Here is a 10,917-nt window from a genome sequence, read left to right as displayed (position 1 = left end):
AAAAAAACACGGGGTGGTAATAATGGTAAAGCTAGAAATTCATTCAGTGTCACTATCTGCTCTGTACTCAAGATCATCTGAATTAAGTATGTTACAAGACGTTTTAATCATTTCATTAACAAAAGTTTTTTCACTGAAAGTCTCTGCTGCTGTATTGCGACATAGGAAATAATGTAGAAGGAATGGAGGGGAAGAAAAAGGGGAGAACCAGGCAGAGGAAGTCTACTTCAGTTGAGAGGTTTGTAATTAGCAAAAGTGATAATTAACCAAATGGGTGATTAATGGACAGGGATAAAATGATTTCTGTGCTATTTAAAGCGTGCATGCACAAGCATTTATCAAAATCTCATGCTACACAATACTCAGTAGAAGATAAACTATAAATACATGTGGAACACAGAACAGCATGCTTTACCTCAGAGTAAACCAAAGATAAGAAGAAGTTTTGATATCCCAGAGCTGCCCTGGTTTAGATGATTCTTGATAGCTAGGGATGGATCACCTCATTAAAGAATCATCCTTTTTTTTTTCTTTTTTTTATCAAATCTCAAAATTAAATATTAAAGCAATGTGATAATGAACTGGTCTGCCTGCCTTACTGCTGTCAGAAGACAAGACAGATAAGACACACTTCTATGAGTACAGGCATACAAGCACCATTAGTTGATTTAAAGAAGTGAGTCCTTCTCTTATTCATTATAGAGCACCTCTGCCACCTTCGGTCCCTGCCAAGTGCTAGTGAGTTTTATCAACACTCACTGTGGGCATATCTCACTCCATTCTCTCCCAGCCTGATGTCCTTAAGGAAATAGCCTTCTATTATTTTGGATGCTAGAACACTGTTATTGTCTTAATTTTTATTCTATGGTTTTCAACACTTACACATGTGTTAGTCTATAATTGTATAATTTGGTGGAGACATACATCTGTTTAGATGGTCACAACAAATAATAAGTCTTCATTATGCAAATCACCAAACAGAGGTTTAGGTACAGGTTAGGATAAGTCTCTAGGAAATGAATGTAAGTTCAGATAATATCCTCTTAAGTGATGGAATAAATAGAGCTCAGCCTGTGCAAAAGATCAGACAGATAACTTAAGCTTTGTTGTATCATATACATGTAAGGTACCCCAATCTCCTTAAGTCATGTACCAAACACACATTTGTATCTATATTCCTATCCTCACCTGTGGTCATGAACTGTGGGTACTGACAGAAAGAATAAGATTGTAGATACAAGCAGCACCTCATCTGTGGTCACACGTTACAGATACCTCAGTTAACCCATGTATGGTCATGAGCTGTGGGGAAAGAATAAAATCATAAGTGTATCATAGAAGGTGATCAGGCTCACCCTCAGAGATAGGGTGAGAAGCTTGGATATCTGTATGAGCTAGCGCTCCTCCACATCAGAAGGAGCCAGTAGAAGTGATTCGAACGTTTCACTAGGATGCCTCCTAGGATGGGAATGCCTTGGTATCTCAAGGAAGAACTGGAGGAGGTGGCTGGGAGACACTGGCTTGAGCATTTCTGCATAGACTACTGCCCTTATGACCCAGACCCAGATACATGGCAGATAGTGAATAGATAGATGGATGAACAGGGCCTCTCAATTTGGTGGTCTACTTAAGCTGCAGATTTCTGCATCTGATTTGTCAGTGCCAGTGCCCCTCTGCTGTTTGAACCCCTCCAACATCCCACACCATCCAACCTATGTGGTATAGTTTTTTTTTATCAGCCCTGAATTTACATTTATTCATTTAAAAAAGCATAACAGTGTAACATTTACAGCTTATGTTTAGGCACACTAAAATGAAAATGCTGAAAATGAATGAAATTTCAAGAACTGACTTTTAGTGTGAATAGCCAGAAATTAAGACTTTTAGAATTTTTTTTAATTTTATTTTATTTAAATTTTTTTGGCTGTTGTTCCACAGTAATTTTCCCAACTTTTGTGATAAACAAAGTATTTCTCCTTCTTCATCTTCAGAGATCAAGCCATTAAATCAACTAACGGTTTGATCTCTGGCTACCCCAGTCAAAGTATCCTTGGGCAAGACACCTGAGATGCATCGGTATGAGTGTGTGTGTGTGAACATTAGACAAGGTGCTTAGGTATAGAAAAAAGTGATTAGATGAATGATGCTAGTTGGAAAAAGTGCTATATAAGTTTTTTTTTTTCTTCATTTGGGTTCCTGTCATCAACTCACTTCAGTTTGTGTAAAGGGAGGAGAAAAATAATGAGGCGTGGAGATGTTCCCTTTGTAATTATTGAATGAAAGGAAAAGAACATAGTAGACAAGTGCAAACAGTTCCCTGTCCAGAAACACCTACATCAACTCTATGCATGTACAGTGATAGGTTCAGATCATTAATTTAAAAACTCAGAGAACAAACACACAACTCTTTTGAACTTGCGCAAGGAGGAGAGATCCGTTCCTTGAACTCAGCTCGCGGCTGAGCGGAAGTTATCTGTCCTGGCGAACTGCTTCCTGCGCAGCGCTTTTATTCGGATTTTCACAATAAGATCACGTGGGTTACATAAAACACAGTTTACAGCATGTAATAAACAACAATCTTGGCTTTTTCCTTACCATATATGGTCGTAAGCATACTGTGACATGTGCGCATGTAACATGGCGTATACGAGACACGTATCCTATATGTGTTCTCTGCAGGCTGAGAGCAGCCTGCAGGTAACTACAACTTCCTTTGTAAGAAATACCACCACGTGTTCCCATTTCAAACATAAAAACAACAGTATCATATATACATAGAACAACTTATAGAAAATATACAAACAGAAGATATGATAATTTATAATAAACAGAATGGAATTTATACCATAACTCCAACAACAGTATTTTCCAAAGCAACATGCTAACACAAAGTTAGTAGCAAAGAATGCCATACCTAGAATGATATTAAAGCTGGGTTTATCCCAACACCAGCCACGCAGCTAAACCTTGAATTGGGCTTGTAGTGTTGAAGCCTCCAGTTCTACCTGTACCTGTTCTACACTAGAAAAGTTGTATCCACAACATATTTCTGTGAAGTCCTCCTAATACTGTTTGACAAGTTTTTCACCAATGTTGCTGTTAAAATTAAATACTAAGTATAGTGTGAGCGTATAGCCTAAAGCAGGGCTCTTCAACTCCAGTCCTCGAGAGCCCCTGTCCTGCAGGTTTTAGATGTGCCTCTGCTTCAACACACCTGAGTCAAATATAGAAGTCATTTGATTTTGAAAAGATTTTACAAATTTTTTACTTTGGTCATTTTCTCCCGATTTTGTACCAACAGCCACACCATTCCCAACTTTAGTCAAGAAGTTCTTTTTTCATCATTGTTATTAATATCCCCTGATCTTGGTAAATCAGTTATTTCTTTGTTACTCAGCCAATGTTGGTTGGACTGGCAGACCCACCACATTATTATGTTATTAAATCAATAAACCCATAACAATTTCTGTAAAAACACTTAACAGATGTCCACTTTACCTCAATTCCAAGCAATACAGACCTTAAATTATGAACATAGGTGCTACCTGTTTTTTTGTGACAAAATGTATTAAAATGTATTGTATGTCATCACCATTTCTTTGACTTGATGCCTGTATACTGTGTCTTCCTGTCCATCTTGGGTCTATACACATTACAGCTCTTCCTTTTGCTGCTACTGGCACTAGGACAGAATTTAGATCAAAGAACATGTCCTGATACAGATGGATTTGTAAATGGCATCCAGGCTGAAAAGTTCAAAATAAGATTTAATGTCCTGCACAAGAATAACCACCATTTGTGCTGGCCCTGGTGCGCCACACTGATAGCCATGTCCCTCTTTCCTTGGCCAAGAAGGCCATTCAGTCTTACAATTCTTTGGCATCCGTATTTCTCCCCTTGCTGGCTGCTGATGGGTTTACTTTGGAGCTGACTGATGGTCAGTCTCATCCTCGTCTTCAAACTCAGTGTCAGGCTCTGATTTGACAGTGCTGCTATAGCTCACCCGGTTGATCAGGTGAACCATGTACTGAAGGCTGGAGTTCTCACTACAGGGGCTTTGGTTTGAGTCTACCCTCGACCATTTCTGTCTATTGTTTGCACTGTCCTTTCCAGTAAAGGGAAAAGGCCTCATGTTCTGAAAACTCTTCATCTTCTTCCAAATCTTGACGGTCTGGCTCACAGTCTCCACTCTAATCCCAAAGGTGTTCTGCCAGGTTGAAGTCAGGACTCTGTGCAGGCCAGTCAAGTTCATCCACACCAAACTCGCTCATCCATGTCTTTATGGACCTGCTTTGTGCACTAGTGTGCAGTCATGTTGGACTAGGAAGGGGCCATCCCTAAACTGTTCCCACAAAATTGGAAGCATGAAATTGTCCAAAATGTCTTGGTATGCTGAAGTATCAAGAGTTCCTTTTACTGGAACTAAGGGGTCGAGGCCAACTCCTGAAAAACAACCTCACACCATAATCCCCCCTCCACCAAACTTAACACTTGGCACAATGCAGTCAGACAAGTACCGTTCTCCTGGCAACCACCAAACCCAGACTCATCTATCAGATTGCCAGACAGAAAAGTGTGATTCGTCACTCCAGAGAACACGTCTCCACTGCTCTAGAGTCCAGTGGCAGTGTGCTTTACACCAGTGCATCTGATGCTTTGCAGTGTGTTCAGTGATGTAAGGATTCAGCTGCTCAGCCATGGAAACCCATTCCATGAAGCTCTCTACACACTCTTCTTGAGCTAATCTGAAGGCCACATGAAGTTTGGAGGTCTGTAGCAATTGAAAGTTGGCAACCTCTGCGCACCATGCGCCTCAGCATCCGCTGACCCCACTCTGTCATTTTATGTGGCCTACCAGTGGCTGAGTTTCTTTCATTCCTGATTTCTTCCACTTTGTTATAATACAGTTGACTGTGTAATATTTAGTAGCCAGGAAATTTCACAACTGGACTTGTTGGACAGGTGGCATCGTGTCAAGGTACCACTCTGGAACTCGCTGAGTTCCTGACCCATTCTTTCACAAATGTTTGTAGAAGCAGTCTGCATGCTTAGGTGCGTGATTTTATACACCTGTGGCCATGGAAGTGATTGGAACACCTGAATTCAATTATTTTGATGGGTGAGTGAATACCTTTGGCAATGTTTATTTGTTGTGTGAGAAAATTTACAATGGATGCCACAAAACAGCGGGTAAAATGCAGGGGAATGTGGTAGCAGACAGGTGTAGGTGCTTGAATTGTAACAGTGTTGGAACCTTGTGCTGGAAAAGCAGGAGCAGAAAGACAAAACATGCACACATGCAGGCACACAGATACAACAACTCCACACATACACACACACACACACGCACACATCAAACACACACCACACGTACACCTAGACATGCAAACACTAACAGCAGGAAGAGAAAAGAGGTAAGGGACACAGCACCTCTGGACTTTTATGACCCACAGGTCAGGTGGACCCAAACGTCACGTGTGTAATATAAAAGGTGTGACGGGTGCAGTTGCAGTGTGAAGTCAATGAAAATGTGTTATTCTATATGGTCTTCACAGAAAATGAGCCAAAGGCAAGGAATCTGAGGGTGAAATAATTATAAATGGCACAATTTTTCTTTTGCTAAACATTGAAAACAGGTCCCACAGACCCAAACATCACACATCACATCAACCAAAGTCATTTTCTGTGACCAAAACTAAAAGTTGCCCACAGAAGTGTCAGAAAATGACTTTCTCTTTACAATGGCAAATATTAACTGTTTTGAATGTAAGTGACAAATTACATTGTCCTTTCAAAAAGGCTGGCATATCAGAAACCACACACTATAATTCTAAAAGAAATTTTCCAATTACTTTTTAATCTGGAGGACTTGTACCAAACTGTCTGTCAATCCTGCAGCCTTTCAATTTTTAACGCAAAATATCCACAGTCTCCAAAAGATATACTAAAAATGCTGCAATATTTTGTCCAAAACAATCACAAAAAAAATTAAAACCGCAAGCGGTGATATCGGGCCCTCGCACTCCGCGCGCGTCGACCTGTGGCGCTCGTCGACCCGTGCCGCACTCGGAGGTTTTGTGATCGTGATGGGTCTCTAGAAAGTTGAATTCTTTTATAGGAAAAGGTATCTTTTGCTCTCGGCATAGACGCAATGGAATATTTGGGGGTGTGGTCACGGCTCCAGCATGCAAAATAGGGCATGGGTCTGATTGACTTTTTTGATGGGCTGTTTGTCTAGATGATGTGGAGCCAATTTGGTCTCACTGGGTGAAATGCCCTAGGAGGAGTTCATTCAAATAGCAGGCCTGAAAATGGCAAAAATTGACACTTTCAATTGAAGATGCTGGACTTCCTGTAGGGTTTGGAGTATGGCTCCAAGAGACTTTTTTGTATGTCTTAGGATGTTACATGAGTGTGCAAAATTTCAGAGCTGTAGATAAAATGTAACTCAGGGGCTAGCTAAAAAACATGGTATATTATGATATTTAAAGCTGCCAGTAGGGGGCACTCCAACGTTTATGGACTTTATGCATATCAATGTGTTCAGGGCAGGAGGCTTATCAAATAGATGAGGATTTTGTAAGGAATGGTGAAAGATATATCATGTATTTCAGAGCAAAACTAATTCTGTGGACGGTCATACAAATTTTCATTTGCTTCTGTAGGGGGCGCTATTGCGCCTACAGTCTTGAATCTGTAGTTATGGATTCAGCCTGGGTGTGTACATGAGTGATTAAATTTTCAGCCTGATCAGACAAAGCATGTGCGAACAAGTGCACAAACAATTTTGGTGGTGAGGGAGAAAAACAAAGGCCAAATTTAATGGCCTGGTGTGACAAGGCCGTTTAATATTTTTTAAAGATTTCCACAATATTTGATGGGCTACTTGTGTAGATGATCTGGAGCCAATTTGGTGTCAGTGGGTGAAATGCCCTAGGACGAGTTCGTTCAAATAGCAGGCGTGGAAATCGCAAAAATTGACACCTTCAATTGAAGATGGCCGACTTCCTGTAGGGTTTGGGGTATGGGTCCAAGAGACTTTTTTGTACGTCTTAGGATGTTACATGAGCCTGTACATTTTCATACATGTAGATAAAACGTAGCTCCGGGGCTACTCAAAAAACATGCTATTTTAAGATATTCCGAGCTGCCACTAGGCGGCGCTCTAACGTTTATGGACTTTATGCATATGAATGTGTTCAGGGCAGCATGCTTATCACACCACTGAAGTTTGAGCCAGATTGGGCAAGTTGGCTTTGAGTTACAGCCATTTTTGTGTTCATGGCGAATCATCGAATTTTGCCGTCCCATAAGGGTCACGCCCTTTTGTCAAAAAGTCACAGTTTTGAAAACACAGTAAGTCCAACTTCTTAAGGCTTTCCAGGTGAAATTTGAGATGGTTCTGCTAAACCACCTTGGAGCTGGACCTCCAAGTGTAAAATATGACATTTCCTGTTCCCACTAGGTGGCGCTGCGACTGATATTAAATATTGTCATATGTATGTGTTCAGGGGGGCACCCTCATCCTACTGGAGAAGTTTGATGCACATTGGATCATGTAGGTATGAATGAGAGGCAATCAAAATTTCATGGCGAATGATCAAAGTTCAAAGGGGCATAAGGACCCCTCCCCCTTGGCAAAAACTCACCATTTTCGAGATTTAGATTCCCCTGGGGGTGTAGGTTAGACAAACCAAATATGAAGATGATAACGTCTAAAACCTCTGAGTTATTAGAAAAAGTGTGAGGGCTGCAAATCGCCAAATTTGCATAATTAATTCAAAATGGCGGACTTCCTGTTGGGTTTAGGGCATGGCTCCAAGAGGATTTTTTGTGCGCCTGGACATGATATACATGTGTATGAAGTTTCATTCATGTACGTGAAACACAGCGGTGGGGCTCCAGTTTAGGGGGCGCTAGCGAGCCATTTGGGCGCGCCCTTGCCCGAGCCCATTAAAATACTTAAATTTTCACCAGGTGTGACGCATGTGCAAAGTTTCATGAGTTTTTGAATATGATAAAGCCCCCAAAAAGCCAATTCATTTGCCTGAATAATAATAATAATAATAATTAAAGCCGCAAGCGGCGATGAGCGGGCCCTCGCACCCGGCGCGCGTCGACCCCTGGCGCGCTCCAGCCAAGCCGCGCGTCGACCCGTGGCACGCTCCAGCCGAACCGCGCTCGGAGGTTCTCGCAGACGAGAGAGTAGCTGGCTCACCCGGCTGCTGACGGCTCAGCAGGCTAGCCGTACTTCGCGTCGATCGTGTCCCGCTTCCACTAGGTGGCGTCGGTGAGTGCCCACTAATTAATATGTCACAATGCTCTATGTAATGCCCGCAGCCATCAATGAAATTATAATGATCATAGGATAATGGTTATCAGTATTCTACTGATTTCATGTCACCACTAGGTGGCGTTATGAGTGTGAAACAAAGCTGATAGATGGGTGTGTCCAGTCTCCCTTACCCTCCCATTAAGCCTGTGAAGTTTGAGGCAGTTCGGACAATGTATGTCAGAGATGTAACAATTTGGTGCACTGTGGTATATGAGTAAAATCCCACATTTAGAGGGTTGCTACGGCAACACCGTTCAATATTCTACAAAACCATGAATATCTTTTGATGGGCTACTTGTGTAGATGATCTGGAGCCATTTTGGTGTGACTGGATGAAAAGCTGTAGTAGAAGATGATTCAAATAGCAGGCCTGAAAAATGTGAAAAATGCTGCAAAAATGACACCTTAATTAGAACATGTCAGGCTTCCTGTTGGATTTGTGCTATCGGTCCAAGAGACTTTTTTGTACGTCTTAGGATGTTACTTCAGCATGCACGATTTCAGGTACACAGACCAAGCACTGCCCTGGGGCTGATGTTTAGAACCTATCTGGGCCTGAAATGGAAAAAAAGTCCAAATTCAGAGGGTTGCTACGGCAACACCGTTCAATATTCTACAAAACCATGAATATCTTTTGATGGGCTACTTGTGTGGATGATCTGGAGCCATTTTGGTCTCACTGGGTCAAATGCCCTAGGAGGAGTTGAGGCAAAAAGGCCTGAAAAAGGCGAAAAATGCTGCAAAAATGACACTTTAAAGTGAACGTGGCTGACTTCCTGTTGGGTTTCGGCTATCGGTCCAAGAGACTTTTTTGTAGATGTTAGCATCTTACATCAGCAGGCACATTTTCAGGTACATAGAGAAAGCACAGCCCAGGGGCTGATGTTTAGAATCTCTGTGAATTTGAAATTGAAAAAAGTCCAAATTCAGAGGGTTGCCATGGCAACACCGTTCAATATTCTACAAAACCCTGAATAACTTTTGATGGGCTACTTGTGTAGATGATCTGGAGCCAATTTGGTGTCAGTGGGTGAAATGCCCTAGGACGAGTTCGTTCAAATAGCAGGCATGGAAATCGCAAAAATTGACACCTTCAATTGAAGATGGCCGACTTCCTGTAGGGTTTGGGGTATGGGTCCAAGAGACTTTTTTGTACGTCTTAGTATGTTACATGAGCATGTACATTTTCATACATGTAGATAAAACGTAGCTCCGGGGCTACTCAAAAAACTTGCTATTTTAAGATATTCCGAGCTGCCACTAGGCGGCGCTCTAACGTTTATGGACTTTATGCATATGAATGTGTTCAGGGCAGCATGCTTATCACACCACTGAAGTTTGAGGCAGATTGGGCAAGTTGGCTTTGAGTTACAGCCATTTTTGTGTTCATGGCGAATCATCGAACTTTGCCGTCCCATAAGGGTCACGCCCTTTTGTCAAAAACTCACAGTTTTGAAAACACAGTAAGTCCAACTTCTTAAGGCTTTCCAGGTGAAATTTGAGATGGTTCTGCTAAACCACCTTGGAGCTGGACCTCCAAGTGTAAAATATGGCATTTCCTGTTCCCACTAGGTGGCGGTGCGACTGATATTAAATATTGTCATATGTATGTGTTCAGGGGGGCACCCTCATCCTACTGGAGAAGTTTGATGCACATTGGATCATGTAGGTATGAATGAGAGGCAATCAAAATTTCATGGCGAATGATCAAAGTTCAAAGGGGCATAAGGACCCCTCCCCCTTGGCAAAAACTCACCATTTTCGAGATTTAGATTCCCCTGGGGGTGTAGGTTAAACAAACCAAATATGAAGATGATAACATCTAAAACCTCTGAGTTATTAGAAAAAGTGTGAGGGCTGCAAATCGCCAAATTTGCATAATTAATTCAAAATGGCGGACTTCCTGTTGGGTTTAGGGCATGGCTCCAAGAGGATTTTTTGTGCGCCTGGACATGATATACATGTGTATGAAGTTTCATTCATGTACGTGAAACACAGCGGTGGGGCTCCAGTTTAGGGGGCGCTAGCGAGCCATTTGGGCGCGCCCTTGCCCGAGCCCATTAAAATACTTAAATTTTCACCAGGTGTGACGCATGTGCAAAGTTTCATGAGTTTTTGAATATGATAAAGCCCCCAAAAAGCCAATTCATTTGCCTGAATAATAATAATAATAATAATTAAAGCCGCAAGCGGCGTTTTACGGCCCTCGCTGCCTGCGCGACCGCCAAACCCAGCGCGAGCCGCAAGTGAGCCCCCGCGAACCCCCAGCGAGCCACCTACGAGCTCCGCAAATCTCCAGCCAGCCACCTGCGAGCCCCGCAAACCCCACTGCATGCCGCCTGAGAGCCGCTGCTCCTGCAACCTGCGACCTGCCTTCCCTGCGAACAACCTGCCCTGCAAACAGCCTGCAACCCACCTGCGAGCCACCTGAGATCCCCCTTCAAGCTGTCAGAGAGCCACCTGTTCTGCCAAATGTAATCCACACTGGCAAAAGATGAAAATCTTGGCAAGGATGGACATGATAACACTGTTGAATCTATCTATTTGACTGTCGCGAAGTTGTCTACCTTTTTTCATGCATT

The sequence above is a fragment of the Archocentrus centrarchus genome, chromosome 6 (assembly GCF_007364275.1).
Source record: "Archocentrus centrarchus isolate MPI-CPG fArcCen1 chromosome 6, fArcCen1, whole genome shotgun sequence".
Classification (NCBI taxonomy): domain Eukaryota; kingdom Metazoa; phylum Chordata; class Actinopteri; order Cichliformes; family Cichlidae; genus Archocentrus; species Archocentrus centrarchus.
The sequence above is the reverse complement of the archived record's forward strand: the minus strand, read 5'-3'. Positions refer to the sequence as shown.